Source organism: Mus caroli, chromosome 16 (assembly GCF_900094665.2).
Source record: "Mus caroli chromosome 16, CAROLI_EIJ_v1.1, whole genome shotgun sequence".
Taxonomy (NCBI): domain Eukaryota; kingdom Metazoa; phylum Chordata; class Mammalia; order Rodentia; family Muridae; genus Mus; species Mus caroli.
In genome coordinates this window covers 29,058,870-29,064,859 of record NC_034585.1, presented here as the reverse complement: position 1 = coordinate 29,064,859, position 5,990 = coordinate 29,058,870, and the positions used below count along the sequence as shown (strand labels likewise).

Genomic DNA, 5,990 nt, shown 5'->3' with positions numbered 1-5,990 from the left:
TCTCAGCTCCAAACTTTGTCTCTGTAATTCCTTCCATGGGTGTTTTGTTCCCAATTTAAGAAGCGGCAAAGTGTCCACACTTTGGTCTTCGTTCTTCTTGATCTCTTGTGCTCTTAACCACTCAGCTATCTTCCTAGCCCTCTTCTATATTATTATTATTCCAGGTATGGTGGCACATAGCTTTGGGCAAAGAAATAAAATTAAATAAATGTCAAAATGAAAACAGGTGTATCACTGTGTAGCTCATGCTGACCTGAAACTTGTTTTTTTTTGGAGGTTTTTGTTTCTGTTTGCTTGCTTTTATCTTGTTTTGTGAGTTTCACATTATATACCCCAGTCCCACTCATCCCTTCTGTCCCCTCATATCAGCCCTCTGCTCTGGCTACTTTCCCCCTGAAATAACACACATACACACATAGATAAAACAAAACAAACAGAAAACATCTCGTCGTAGAAGCTATAATATGTCCCATGGTATACCCCCTGTCCATACACTTTCACTTGCAAATGTTCATTGCAGTGACTCATTGCTGACCAGGAACTTGAAGTCCCCCTGCTTTAGCTTCTGAAGCAGCTGGCGTTACAGGCATGCTCCTGTGCCTTGCTTTAGAAATGTAATGGTCATCTGAAGAAGATAAAAATACTGTCTAGGTTTGTCTATATGAGAATCTGTCAGTGAAGTTATACAAAATATGTTGTATGAACACCAGAGGTAGAAAGTGCCTCAAAATGTCGTTCATCAATTTACCACCATTATGTCTCAGTGTTGTTGTTGTTTTTTCTTTTGAGACAGGGTCTCACTATGTAGCTCTGGCTGTGCTGAAACTGACTATGTAGATCAGGCTGGCCTTGAATTTACTGAGATTTCCCCTCCTCGGCCTTAAGCAGACTCCTATTCCTGGTGTCTTGTATTGTCTTTCAGCTTGCTGTGTAGCTGAAGTTGGCCTTCACTTCTGATGCTCCTGCCTCCACTTACCAACTGGCAGAGTTAGAAGCAATGCCACCATTCTGGCTTGGTTAGTCTTCTTGCTCTCGCCAGTATTGACAGCATGAAGTAGTATCTGCTGGGGGCCTATTTATAGTTCTATAATAACTGTTGGTCACATTTACTTGTTTATTATTTATTGGGTTCTTACTAAGATTTATTTTTCTTTTATATGTCTGTTGAATTCCTGCATGTGTGTGTGAGTACCATGTGTGTGCCTGATGCCCTAGAAGGCCAGAGGAGGGAGGAACTGGATGCCTTGAAGTTGGAGTCACAGGTAGTTGTGAGCTACCAAGTGGGTGCTGGGAATCATACCCAGTGTTCTTACTGCTGAGCCATTGCTCAGGTTTCTCCAGCCCCACTTCTTAGATTCTTTGTCTTCTCTCTCTCTCTCTCTCTCTCTCTCTCTCTCTCTCTCTCTCTCTCTCTCTCTCTCTCTCTCTCTCTCTCTCTCTCTCTCTCTCTCTCTCTCTCTCTCTCTCTCTCTCTCTCTCTCTCTCTCTCTCTCTTTAATCCAAAGTACATTTTAAAAATCTTTCTTTTAAATATCAACCAGCTTGTTGCATTGATTCACTTGTGGAGACTGTACATTAATTTTCTAGGAAGTGCTTTCTGTGTCATAAGACAGTCTCTAATGTAAAGGTATTCTATAATCATTTAAAGAATTTTGACTGTCACATCAGTCTTTAGCTTGAAGTATAGCTAGATAGTGTGTTTGTGTGTATGTAGATGTAGACCTGTTCCTTTGCCTGATCCCTCTTAGCAAAGGATGAGACAGAGGGCTTATGTAAGTTTCCCTTATTAGGAAGTAGATTCCCGAGAACAGGAGTGTGAGGAAGGGGAAGTGAGGCCTGGAAGGCGTGCATATTAGCCGCTAAAGGGCAGTGTAACCAGTAGCTCCTGCATTGTCCCAGCCAACACAGCGTGTGCTGCCAGAGTCAGTTTATGTGGGTGCAACATAACATGGCAGAATTGTGAATTGTTGCTTACTGTGCTGTGCCTGACCTCAACAAAAAGCTGTTTGCTGGGGTAGTAACTTGAGCAAGCTGAGCCCAGAGAATCTGAAAAGCTACAAGTAATGCGATATCAGAAACTAACTTTACAATACAAAACGTTTTCCTATTAGGATGAGCTAAACATAATTACATATCTGTATAATTTTTCCTCCAAGGCATACTGGGTCTTCCCTTGGTCTCCTATATGTTTTAGAATTGGTCCCATTGTCTCACAAAGAATAGAATTGATGAAGACTGTAATGAATCTTTAGATCAGTTTGAGGGATGTTGATTCTGTACAATTTTGAGTAAATTCATAAACATTAATATTTCTTTCCACCTAGGGCTTTAATATCTTTCAGTACATTTCCCCCTTTTAGACATGTTGTAAGCCCACAGTTCCCAAGCTATGTGTACACTCCAAGGTACCCCCACTGCATTCATAGGCTCCATGGAGTGTTCTTAGATTTTAAGTTAAACAATGAACAAAATGTACTGGTCTCAGCAGTCTTCTAGTTCCAGGAAAACTAGCTTCAACTTGGGGTTGTAAGGTATTTGATGTCCAGCTTAGTGAAGTGGCTGTTGGGCTGGCCTGATGACAGTCAGGGTGGGTAAGTCAGGGGCTTGAAACTTGCAGTGTGCATTGAATAATGTTTCCCATTCAAAGTATCCTTTCCTCTCAATGTACATGTAGTATGTTTTCAGATAAATTCTACCTTTTTTTCTTTTTTTTTTTTTTAAGATTTTTATTTATTTATTGTATGCTTTAAATACACTGTAGCTGTCTTCAGACACTCCAGAAGAGGGCGCCAGATCTCATGACGGATGGTTGTGAGCCACCATGTGGTTGCTGGGATTTGAACTCAGGACCTTCGGAAGAGCAGTCAGTGCTCTTAACCGCTGAGCCATCTCTCCAGCCCCAAATTCTACCTTCTAAAGACATGAATGGCAAATCAAATTGTTTCAACCAGTTCAATAAAGAGATGGCATGGTTAGACATTTTTTTTTGGTGTTGGGTACCATGCAGTAATTACTCTGAGATTTGAGGGACACAGTGAACTGAGAATGTGTCCTAGGAACTTTCTGCTTTTAATGGTATTAATTATAAATGGTAGTTTCAGTCAAGCTAGTCTCAGCCAGGTGGTGCTGGTGCACACCAGGGAGTGGAGAAAGATGGATCTCTGAGTTCAAGGCTAGCCTGGTTAACAATGAGTTCCAGGACAGCCAGGGCTACACAGAGAAACCCTGTCTTGGAAGAGGGTGTGGGGGAGACAATCAATGATCGTCTTTAACCTTTACTTGAATTTTATAGGCAATTGTTTGTGATAATTATACTTATTTGGAGACAAAAGAATTTGGTAATAGAAATTTAGATGGTGTGGTAGTTAACATTGGTTGTGACCCTAACAGGATTTATAATAACCATGAAAACAAAACTCTGTGCACGTGTGAGGGGTGTCTGGATTAGGTGTGTTGTGGGGAGAACCATCCTAACTCTGGATCCCATTCCATAGGCTAGGATCCTAGACTGAATAAAAAGAAGCTGAGAACTGCGCTTTGTCTCTGCCTCCTGAATGTGACTGTGATGTGGCCAGCAGCCTCATTTCCTGCCATCATGCCCTCCCCACCATGGTGGACTGTACATTCAAACTCTGAGCCACAGCAAACCGTTCTGTAAGCTGTTTTTGTTTGGTATTTTATTACAGCAACAAGAAAAGTAGCTGGTGAAACTTCAAAATACTTTGCATATCTGCCGTCCCCCACCCTACCTTTGTGAAAGAGTAGGCAAGTCACAGTGTTATCAGTTTCCTGGTGACTGAAGGAAGGGTCTGAACAGAAAGGTTCACTTTGTTTTCAAGGATACAACTTGAATGAATGGTAGCAGTTTGCTTAAATTGGCTAGCATTGTTTATTTGAAAAACATTTTCAGGTTTTGTTGTCCGTGTAATACCTTGCTATGTACTTTTAGATAATGCAAAAAAGATATGCCAGACATGGTGGTACACATGTGATCCCAGCAATCTGTAGGCTGGGGCAGGCAGGTGGAAAGTTCAGGTCCACCCTGGACTATGTTGGGAGCCTTTCTATCCCCCCCTCTGCAAATCTATAAAGTTAGTGTCTTCCCCACAGGAGTAGAGAGCTCAGAAGAGGAATAAAATACATCATATTAGGTAATGTAATGGCAGTGCCATAATTTGGTCAGTATGTTTAATATGCAATGCAGAAAATTCCCATTGTAGTTACCATTGAATGTGTAAAGACAAGATGAGTAGCAGTCACTACTCAGTGAATTCTGGTCATCTGGCAGCTCACAACAGTCTGTAACTACAGATCCAGGCAATCTGACCCCCTGCAACCCCACCCCCGCCGACTTCCACCAGCACTAGGCATGTATGGGGTGCACACTCACTCACATATACATATACATGCAGGCAAATATTTGTACATAGAAAATAAACCTTAAAAAGTAGCATGGTCAAGCATACCTGTAATCCTGGCACTTAGAAGATAAAGGCAGAAAGACAGAAGTTTGGGACTAGTGAGATGGCTCAGCGGGTAAGAGCACTGACTGCTCTTCCGAAGGTCCTGAGTTCAAATCCTAGCAACCACATGGTGGCTCACAACCACCCATAATGAAATCTGACACCCTCTTCTGGTGTGTCAGAAGATAGCCACAGTGTACTTATATATAATAATAAGTAAATCTTTGGGCCGGAGTGAGCAGGGACTGGGCGAGTAGAGTTGACCGGAGCAAGCACGATTGACTGGAATGAGCAGATGTCCTAAATATTCAATTCCCAAAGTAGGTAGGCTCCCAATGTAGTAGGTTGAGAATTAGTGGGCTGTAATAAATGGCCCACTCACTCTTATCTATTTTCAGTTTGTTTTTGGATTCACTAAAATCTTGTTTTATTTACTAGCATTTGTTTGTATACTAAAATTTTAAAACTTTTACTTTTACATTTATTTGATTTGTGTATGTATGTGTGTGGAGGCCAGAGGAGAAATCTGTAGGTAGGTGTAGGCATTCCTTCCACCATGTAGATTCTGGAGATGGAAAGAACCAGGCTTGGCAGAAAGTATCTTTGCCCATAGAGCCATCTCCCTGGCCCCATGAAATAAATCTTTCGATTAGTCCCATGAACTTGTGTTTGTCTGAGTTCCTTACAAGTCCTCTCTGCGTTTCTACACCTCTGTGCATCAAGTCTTTGCTTTGGAGCTTTGCCATCTTGGCCTGATGTTCTGACTGGCATACTCTCTGGTGCGCACTTCCTTTCCAGTGTGGGAGCCTCTGACTCAGTGTGTGGCCACACCTGCAGGTAGTCGGGGCTTGTTCTCATCAGTAATTAGGCTCACAGAGCTTCTTACGGTTTGGGATGCCATGGTGTCAGCGTAGAAAGAATGGTTAGAGTTCTGGTCAGTGTTATTATATTAGTAAGCTCCTGAAAACATAAATTCAAGTAAAATTTTGAATCATGAACCATGTTTTCTGGTAATGTGTTTTTCACTTCTGTGCCATAGCTGATCCCAGTAGATAATATAAATTCATTTCCACTAGTTAGACTGACTGAGTCCAGACATCACTTCCTTATTTCTGTCATGTATTTAGCTACTTCTGGTCTTCTTCAGAACACAATTGAGGAATTGTGTTGAGGCTCATCACAGTTAAACAATGGGCCTCTTAGAGAGTACAGTGTGCTTTGGCACACTTTTTGTTTTGCCTACTTGTTTGTTACTGAAAAGTATCAAAAAGTGAAAGGATTGGAGAGAGGCACTACTTACTTACTTGCTTTTTTTTTTTTTTTCATACAGCATTTTTGAGTAGTGGTAAAACAATATAGGCTATATTATCATTTTATTATGAAGTGTGTTTGACTTTGTTTGGGGACAGGATGTCATGTATCTTAGGCTGTGTTCAATTTTTTTTTTTTTTTTTTTTTTTGGTTTTTCGAGACAGGGTTTCTCTGTATAGCCCTGGCTGTCCTGGAACTCACTTTGTAGACCAGGCT

At 41.3% G+C, this 5,990-nt stretch overlaps 1 protein-coding gene across 4 annotated transcripts in view; it reads left to right on the top strand.

Annotated features, from left to right (window-relative positions):
• Positions 1-5,990, top strand: part of Pak2 (p21 (RAC1) activated kinase 2) — a 64,491-nt gene that overhangs the window by 16,109 nt on the left and 42,392 nt on the right. Inside the window, exon 1 of one of the 4 annotated variants that reach the window (XM_029470464.1) lies at positions 3,582-3,654. The exons of the other annotated variants lie outside the window; for them this stretch is intronic. The gene's annotated coding sequence lies outside the window, so the exon portion shown is untranslated. Of the gene's footprint in view, positions 1-3,581; positions 3,655-5,990 lie in introns of those variants that run through there. 4 annotated transcript variants of the gene reach the window in all.